The sequence below is a fragment of the Oxyura jamaicensis genome, chromosome 1, assembly GCF_011077185.1.
Source record: "Oxyura jamaicensis isolate SHBP4307 breed ruddy duck chromosome 1, BPBGC_Ojam_1.0, whole genome shotgun sequence".
In the NCBI taxonomy this organism is placed as follows: Eukaryota; Metazoa; Chordata; class Aves; order Anseriformes; family Anatidae; genus Oxyura; species Oxyura jamaicensis.
Window position 1 is genome coordinate 88683498 of NC_048893.1, and position 9880 is coordinate 88693377.

The 9880-nt window shown below is 45.9% G+C and overlaps 1 long non-coding RNA gene across 1 annotated transcript; it reads left to right on the forward strand.

The window, feature by feature from the left end:
- The first annotated feature begins 954 nt into the window (after positions 1-954).
- Positions 955-3588, forward strand: LOC118160377. The gene is made up of 2 exons (XR_004747446.1): positions 955-1079; positions 3364-3588. It is a non-coding gene; the product is annotated as an uncharacterized LOC118160377 (long non-coding RNA).
- Positions 3589-9880: the final 6292 nt, after the last annotated feature.

Below are 9880 nucleotides of genomic sequence, written 5' to 3' on the forward strand. Positions count from 1 at the left end.
TGCACCTTCAGCGTCTGGCTTTGCTGCTCAGCCTGGTGTTGCATCTCAGCATGTCAAAGCCCTTATCCTTGGGCCTTGTCTTTACTTAGCCTTTGTGTGCTGACTAAAGTTTGTTTTTATTTTTATGGGCCCCTAAGTGTGGGTAATTGAATTGTGAGTGTGTCCTCCAAAGAAGCACCCAAGAAGGGAAAGGCCTGGCGGAAGATGTAAAAAATTGGGTGTTGGTTTCTTAAGATGGATCTGACCATGTAAATAGGCTTGTGTTGGTTCCTCTCCTTGTATCCTCACCCTGATTTGTGAAGACTGCTCTCACAGAGTGCTGCTCTCGCCAGCCCAGTGCTAACCCAGAGTTAGCGTGAACCGAGGGGCTTGGAAGAATGACTGTCTGAAGGCAGTTTGGAGCTCTGCTTTTTCTCCTCTGTGTTTAGGGTGTTCCTGTGTCCCACTTCCAAGCTCTTTTTCTCTTTCAAACTCTAAAGGGAAGAAACGTTAATTAGGATTTTTTAATTAAATATAAACAATGACATTCTCAAGCTACAGCCTACTTCTGACAGGTTATGTGTTGAAACAGAGATTATCAGGCTACATTAAAAATATATGGGGTGTGTTGGAAAATCCTCAAGGACTTGATGAAGAATTTAGGCACATTGACTAGTTTTCCTTGGCTTTGAAGGGTAATCTGCAGGTTTTCCTTTTCAAACAAGGATTAAGTGTTTTTCCAAGTATTTTCAGGCATTTGAGCTATGTGGTAAAACAAGGTCTCCAACAAGCATTTTCTTCTGTTTTGCAGTGTTTCTCTTTGTGTTAGGTCTACTGCCTTCAGGGAAAAGCGTGGCAGATGAGACGTGAGCAAAAGTTAGCTGGAGAATCCCAGTGCCTTCCCTGGAGGGGAATGGTGAAAAGGACATTCGATGCAAAAAGAAGCAATTTGGAAAACCTGCATTTTCCCTCCTTTTTCACGTGACTTTAAGTGTGACACATTTCTGTGATACTAACCTGTTGTTTCAGGCTCCTGTCCATGCTTGTGGGTCTGGAGGGGACCAAAACATAATGCTTCAGTGGAAATTTTGTAATCCACGGTAACCCAGTTCTATAATGCGGCACACACAGGGTGAAGAAAATGGGAGAGCTTGTTTCCAAACCTACCACATCTCTCATTCGAGTACTGACCAACCATTTTTGTTAAGAAATCGTGGTGACGTATTATTATAATTTCCTAGTGTTGTGCAAAGCAGAAATTGGGTCTATGGCAATTTAATGGCAGGCTTTTGGTGATTGCTTTTGTGTTTAATATTGCAAGGTAAAATGCAATGCTTTTGTGTTTAATATTGCAAGGTAAAATGCAACTGGAGGCAATAAAAGGAGGTGCTTTAAATACAATGCAGTTACAAATGAAAGGCTCCTTGCATGAGATGTGGCTTTTGCTCTGTCACTGGGATCGTCAGGCATGAGCTGTTTCCTGGTGTGTCAGGGGGTGATCTTGGTCCCAGGCTCTCCAAATCTCTACACCTGGCTGCAAGTAGCTCAGGTGGCTTTGTTTCATGCCCTGCTAGGACAAAATGGGGTGTCATACCATCTCTGTGCCTGGGAAATCTCTGGGGTGTTCCACTGACTTGTGCTGAGTGGGGTAAACAGCCCGACTGAGGATGCAGCGTGCGCCCAGGTCTGTCCCTGCAAAATTATCTTGGTCACCGAAGGTATCTATTAAACTCTGACTCACCTCGCAGAGGCACAGCCCGCAGAGGAGAGGTAATTCTGCATTGCAGTCACTCTTTGCAGTAAAACTGCTCTTCAGGAAACCCAGTCCTTCCCACTGATGAGCACATGAGCTCTGCGCTGGCACTTCTTCACCTTCAAATGATGTGCGGGGTGCTGGTCTCAACAGCGAGCACCTTGGTAGGAGAACCAAGAAAACTTGTCACAATTTACCACTAAAGCCGGGTTTCAAATATTTTGTTTACAGAGGGAGGAAGGGGTGACTCATCCTTCTCTGGGTAGGTGGGTGATGTTCCTGTTGCCAGCCTGGGTATTCCCCAGCCTCCACCTACTTGTGCTGTGAGAAAGGCATTGCTCTCACAGATCCTCTTCTTGCCCGAACTGCCAGCACAAGGAGGGCGAGTGTTTGGGTGCCTCAGCGTGTCACATGCCAAGTTTAGGTTCCACAGCTGGTGGGGATGGCAGGCAGCAGTGTGGTAGCGTGCTCTGTGCCACCCCTGGTGCGGCTTTGTAAGGATTCAGGGCTCTGCTTTGCTTCTTGCACAAAGCCTAGGTGCTAGATTTCCGCTTGGTCAACAGGCCTTCCCCTTCTCCGCTCTTGCAGCAAAAATCTGGGAAAGCTGCCATGTACAGGTCAGGTAGAGGCCTCAGAAAGATGTGTCAGAAACAATAGCTGGCTGACTAGTGAAACGGCAGGCTGCTTCACTGCGTTGCAACGCTGGCTCTGCCATTGACTGCACGTCATGGTTTTATTTGGTGTGCTGGAATAATCTGGATGGAGCCAACATTATTCGTAGGTGGGGGTGAATCATGGAACATGGGATCTCGAGCTGTGTCTTGCAGGGTGAGATTTTTACATTTTGAGCAACTCAGATGTGGTTTTGTTCCAGGTTCTTTCCACACTGTCAAAGTCAGTGTTGCTGGATGAATCTGCAAACAAGGAGAGTTGATGGCTTGACCTTATTCTCCAGTTTTAGAGCAAATCTGTGCCTTTTAAGAATTCTTGCCCTAGTGTAAGTCAAACTAATTTTTGCCTATTCGGAATATTTTCCTATTAGCTGTAGGAGTTTGTGCACTGTTGACTTGCTGCACATCCACCTACTGGACTGATTCTCAGTGTTTGGTTTTGCATATGGGATCTGTCCAGGGAAAACAAACAAAAAACCCTCTTGTATGATCTAGGAATAAGCCCCATGTGTGCTCTGCAGTGGATGCTTCTGTCAACTGTTTAGCTGAAATAACGTGCAGTCAGTTAAATATTTGTGTTCTGCATAACAGCTGGAATGGCAAAGGAACGTTGTTATACAATGAATCCAAGCTACACCCAGATCTTGAGTAATGCCATTTAATGTAAGTCAACTGAAGACAGTAAAGACAAGGTCAGTGCAGCCAGGTCTGCCAGGGGAGTGCGGCATCAGCTGAGCAAGATGGGGTGCCCAAAATGCTGATGCTCCCCAAAGAGCCCTGAAGCCCGTGCTGCCCCCTGAGGAGAGGCTGAGGCTGCTGCCCTGGCTCGAGAGGTTGACAGCTGCCTTTCCATCCAGACTGCAGCAGCAAGTTCCTAATAAAAGTAGGACCAGGGTCTGTGCGTTCATGGAAAGTCTTTAACTTAATGTTTTTGTTTGTTTGTTTTCATTCATTCATTAGGGCAGCTTTCTGGAACTTCAAGTGTTAACTTCAAACCAACTCCTGTCATTGTTCCGGGGGTACTCCAGTGTCACTTGCTGATGTAGAGTCCTCTCAGCCCTGTGCACCACACAGATGGAAAATGGAAATGAGAAATTACAGGTTATAAAACAAATTCTGGCTCCCTTTTTCACTTCCATCACTTCCTCAAGGCCAGAAACTATGACAATAAAATTGATAAGAAGCGATTTTTAAGGGTCTGTTTCTCTGGTGTCAGTATGCAACCTTATCTAGAGGAAGAGGAAGCACTGAATGCTTCACTGATACTTGGATTAGTTTAAGATAGCCAGTTGCTCACCATTTCCTTTTAAACTATTTAATTAATTAATTAATTAATTTTGAGATATTTTCTTCTGATTAGAGCCTTCCCCTTCCCAGCATTTCATGCCCTTCTTAATTTCTGGCAGGGCTTAATTCCCAAAACTGACATCGTTTGCTAACGGCTTATGGCTGTAGAATGGAAAAAAAATCTTGGATGGAAAAATATTTGCCTACACTGACTTTAGCTGTAGGCTCACAGCAAGCAGCAAAAGTACACAAGAGCTTTGAGACTGCATGTAGAATGCCATCTCCCTTGATAATTTGCTTGAACTGAGTGAAAAGGGACTTCTTGTTCCTTACAGACAATAGGAACATTGGGTAATTCAAGAGGCCAAGTACACATACTGCTGCATACCAGACCACACCACTCTGCATAGAAAGACAAGATGCTGAGGATATCTTGACTAGTAAAATCCAGACAGCTGAAGCCCTGTTCTGATATGCAGAATGAAAGCTGAAATACCAAGCTGACAAATACTATGTCTGAAAATACGCATACAATGTCTGTTTTATGTTTCTTGACAGGGGCTTACATTTGCTTCAAATGGCTCTGCTGTCTCTAAAACTTCCATATATGCCACAGAAATATTTTTTACCCCACTATAATACACCCTGGCTATCTGTTAAAGCGTACTTGCATGTGTAGCTTATGGATCATCAAGCCTGCTTGGTGCAGTCTTCCATCCTGGCTATTTGCTACAGTTGTGCTGCCTTTTGGAATTGGATCTGAATGTTATGACAATATAGCGCAGAGATGGTAAAGCAAGGAAAACAAACAGTTTGTCTTCACATTCTGGCTCCTGGCAGAGGGATATGCAGAATAGAGGGAAGTCAGGGTTTACCTAAAAACAGGTGGAACCCAAACCACGGTGGGTGTAGCTCCACTCATCTCCAGACTATTACATAAGTAGTGGATTTAATCCACTGAAAACATCTAAGGATTACATGTACGAGGCATCTAGAATTAATATGTGCACATTAATAACAATTATTTTTTTTCTGGTCATGATTACTGGATAATGGTGGTGTTACTAAGTAGTTGGTCTCCCTTCCAGCTCTCTAGTATTTCTATTCCTTTTTGCCTGTCTCGTTGTTTTAGGAGGACTTTTTTTCCTGGTTTTATTTGTAAACAAGGCAGCAGATGTCAGGGTCTATTAGAGATCTAATCCAAAAACTATGAAAATCAGTGATTATCTTGCCTTTCAGCTCAACTGGCTGTCAAACTAATAGTTAGGGATTATTTAAGCCTTGAAACAGAGTTTGACTAGCTCTTCCACACGTTTATAGCAGTTGTTCTGGCTATTTTGGCTATGGTAACAGTATATATTTTTTAATGGGAAGCTGTGGGATTGGGCTGAAAAATCTTATATGAACTGGAGATGGTCTCCTTGTGAACTTCTGAAGGTTTGCTGTTGAGGAAAAAAAAAAATCCTGAAAAGCTCTTGTTTGTAAGTTCTGGGCTTTCTGCCTGTTGAGAGCTGCTGTCCTTAGGCTGCCTTGTGTGCTCATGCCCCTTGCATGTCCTTCATGCATGGTGATACGTCATGCATACCTCTATATCTGGTGTGGTAACTCACTGCCACACCTGACACCTAAAATCTTCTGAATGGCTCTTCTACACCTCGGTCTACCATGTGTCTTGGTGTGTGTGGCTGTGGGGGTTCTCTCATCCTAGAAAAGTGCAAAATTATTGCAAAACTTGACCCAGCAAAAAGGTTACAAGCATTTGTTGCTAGTGGAAATGGTGAATTCTGATTTGGGCTACCCAAGTCTATCTTAAAAGAACTGGTGGAAATGGCAGTAATATTATCTTTTCCTTTGTTTTTGAAATTGGATGAAAAATTGCCTGTATATCTGATTTAAAAACATTTGCCTCTGTTTTCAGGCTAAAAGTAGGATCTGCAGCCTTCTTTGAGAGGACAACTGACTTTTGTGGTCATCGATGCATCTACCTGCTGATGGAGCAACGAAGCACTGAGAGCTGCTGAGCCAGACAGAGAGGAAACACGTCTCACAGATGTTATGTGGATCAGCCAATATTCAACACGTACTAGAAATGTTTCCCTTTGGTTCACAGGGTGAATCATGAAAACTGTAGAAAATGTCAGAGCACTTTCTGCAATGGCCCCAGTTTTGCTATGTTACTGCTCTTCCTATGCCTTGAAATATCTTTTTAAGCACTTTGATTGTTGAAGGGCTAAAAAATCACCTGGATCTGGGAGCAACTCCTGTGCTATTATTCCTACGGACCGGTGTGAGCATTGGCAAGCTGTGGGTGCTTCACCCACAGCTGTGCTTCGCCGACTTTGCCAGCCTCCCAGGCAGAGAGCCCTGCTGATGTGCCAGAGCTCACTGCAGAGCTTCCATGTTGACACCAGGGATGTGCCAGACCTTATCCGGCCACAAACATGTTCAAAAGCACTGGGGAATGGCCTGAGTTACCTTGAAGGATTTACTAATTGTTTGGTGATGACGCAAATAGCAGGGTCCAATTTCAGCCATGCAGTCAGCTCCTGGGCAGGGATGGTGTGCTCAGCTCTTCCTGCTCCCAATATCCTGGTGGCAGACAGGGCTGAAAATCCCCCTGGTGCTGAAGTCCTGTCGTAGGCTGTATTGAAAGGGACATTTAATCTCTTTTAGAGTGAAATGCTCCTGTCTCTGGCCCTTGTTCTGATTTAGTCCTTTGGGGTTTTCACCCACGCCTATGTAGAAACTGTGTTTTGGGGATCTGTCTGAGCACCATTTCACGTGTGTGCTCTGCACACTTTTGTTATTGACCACAATTATGATGTTAAAATCACATTCACTGACTTAAAGTCTCTCTTTACATACTCGCCAAACTCAGCACATCCTACATAATCATTTCACCATGAACTATGCTCCCCCCTGCCCCGTGTTGAACTGGAATCATTCTCCGCACCATTGGCAATACTTGTGGAAAACTGCTGTAATGGCTGCTTCATAGCACTCCAAGTAGTTTTATGTGTTTTTCTCAACGTTTTCCTTGAGTTCCCTTCTGGTTTGGTCACTCACAGCAAAAGCCATCCGATGTTATTTACGTGGTGGTTGTACCCTGGGGATGAGCGATGGGGAGAGTTCAGCCGTAGCCCGCCTCAGGGTCAGGCCTCAGTCTCCCTGCATGCCAGGCAGCATGGGGACGTGGGTGGGTGGCAAAGCTGGCAGGGTCTGCTGGCCTGTCTTCACCCACGGCCACCCAATTCCTGTCAGGAGCAAGGCCAAGGCATGGCCTGCAGGCCTGTGAGGCCCCCAGGGAGCGCACCATGTGCGGCTCTCTTGGGGTTGGTCTCCAGCGGCTGGTGGCTGGGGAAAGGGGCCCTGGGTGAGAGGCTGAGGCTGGGTCTGGCATCTGAAACAACTGCAGGAGGAATTGCCTGTGCACAGCGCTGAGAATATTTTCTGCATGGCTTTTTTCACCTATGTGGTTATTTGGTTCTGCCCAAGCTCTTTGCAAAACATGCGAAGTGGAGGGAAAAGAGAAAAAAAGTTCCTTGTTTTTAATGGTAGTGCTTAAAAATAATATAAAACCATCCTCAGTGGCCAAACCACAGAAATTGCCATGCAGATCCAAGAGCAGGTGTGCCTCCTGGAGCTACTGGAACAGCATCAGAAACCTGCTGGATCCCCAGTAGAAAGTGTCCTTTTAATTCTGGGTCAAATTCTCTTCCAAATGTGGTTGAAAGCAAAACTCCTATTTACTTTAATGCTCGCCGGCTTTCATCTGTTGCTTTTGGAATAAACCGACCTCAGACATGAGAAGCGCAATGTACCGCTGTCAGGACGGGAAGTCGGCGCTGCGCTGGGAGAGGTTTGGAACGAGCCGCTTGGTATGTCCAGGTCCTAGGGACAAGGTCTTTAGGAGCATTATGTGGTGAAGGACGCTCCTGGTCTTCCAGCATAAAGCTGAGGCTATGGCTTTCCATACTCCTCTCTCATTTTCCTTAATTTCACCCGCAGGACACTGAGGTGGCTGCAGCCTTGCAAGCGGCAGTGGCCACCGCGGGCGTTTCTGTGGAGCTTTTCCTTACTCTGTCCTGCCAAGCCAGTGGCTCTGGGAGAGCTGTCACTGTGCCTGCCACTGTGGACGTGACTGAGCCGGCAAAACAGCTCTGTGCCTGCCTTTGGATACCCGCACTGCCCCCGGTGCTACAGGTGGCCCCCACCTGCACGGGTAGGTGCTCCTGCTCAGCTGGCTCTGAGGAGCTGGCCTTTAAGCTTCACCAAAAAAACCCTCTCTGCTATCTTCAGCCTGGGATGTGTGGAATTTCAGGCATCTTTAGCATCCATCCCTTCAAGAGCAGTAGGCTGGCTCAGTGCATTATTGTATTGCTACAGAAACACAGAGGGAAAGCAGGTTGCATTGTGCACATAGGCTCATACAGGATGTACTTCTTAAATCAATTTAATAACTGTACAGCCGGTCCAGTTTCTGGGTCAGCATGGATACGAGGTAGTAACTGACGGTTAACACAAACATCCAAAGAGATTCAGACCTTCCATCATTCTTATTTTCTCTATTCATACCCATCAAAAACTTCCACAGAAATAATTGGCCTATTATTCAGTAGGAGATCTCCTTTCCCTCCCACTTTCCTCCCCCCTATTTCCCAAACCATTCCCTCTCACTTAAAGCCTTCCAAAACATTTGAGACTTGATACTCCAGCATGCCGAGCACCCTGGCCCTGATTCAGTACAGCACTTAAACATAGGAATAATTTCATTTGAAGTCAATGCAATTATTTGCATGCTTTAGTTGCTTTGCAGCGAATTGCTCCATATTCAGTAGGGTGGAGCTCATCGAGTCCTTTCCTGGCTGTGCTGCTCAAATTTGCTAGACAGAGAGGAAAGTTAGAGCAGTCCTTCCCAGTGCTTTTGCTGCTGGTGAACAAAAGGCAGCGGCATCTAGAAAGGGTATTTCTGGGCAGGATGGGGTTGTGGTTCAATAATGCTGCATTGTAAAAGGCTTGTTCTTATTGTACTCTTATCAGAGCCCGGGAGATTATCCTTATCAGAGCCTGTAACATTACTTTTATCAGCGTGAAAGATTATTCTTTTATATCAGGGCAGCTGTGAACCTCTTAAGGCTTTTCCCTTTATTTACCTCTCTGCTGCACTTCTCTGCCTCTCACCCATCCACATTGCCCAAAGCTCGGAGTATCCCGACTTTTAAATGCACAACGCTGGGCTGGAGGTATTTTACAGTGTAAAATGCCTGGAATGTGTGATTCAGAACACTGCCTTTCTGTTCCCTCTGTTCAACTCTCTGTTGAGTATGGCTCAAGCTAGGCTTCAGAGTCTGTCTGTCTGTCTGAGGAGATTGAGCCCTGTGATGCTTGTTCCAGGCAGCACAAGCTGGTGGCAGAACATGAGGACATGCATCAGTGATTTTATCTGTGCTGCCTCGGGCTGCTCGGGTGTGCTCTGGGATGAGCTCAGCAGCTCCCGGGGACAGACACATCTTGCTGTTCAGTGTGGAGTCTGCTGTAAGACTGGAGCTCCTGAATCCCCCTGGAAACAATGTTTTTTCAATAATAAATAATAATAATAAAAACAACAACAGTCCCATTCCACCTTCAGTGTTAGAACTCCCAGTTTGGCCGCTATGCACATTCTTGTATTTTTGGTTATCTAGTCTGGAAACCTCACCTGGTGGCAGGGTGGCACCAGCAGATGCTCCAGCCCTCCTATGAGGTCTGTTTGCCTTTCCAGGAATTTTCCTCTGGTGTTAGCAACACAAGGGGCTCAGTGGGATTGTTTTTGCTGTGCCTAGTCATGTTAGAAGTATGTGCATTTGGGGGCAAAGGTAAGACCACTGCATCCGGGCTGCATAAGCAGAACCTGGCTTAAAAATAGCCAAAGAGAGTGAACTTGGCCATTCAGTTTGCATCGTATATGAGGCCTGGGAAAATAATGTCGATGTTCAGAGATCCTCGGTTCACTTTCCCACCAATGTGCAAAGGGATGTGACTGCTGGGGCTGCAGGGACACCCAGGGTGGCCGTTCCCACTGCAGGCACCTGTCTCTGCACACCAAGGCAGCCAGGCAGGCTCTGTCACCTATCAGCCATGAGCAAGCTTTGGTTCCTGCCTCCTTTCTCCACTTCCTACCATGCTGCAATCAGGAAAGCATCAGAAACAG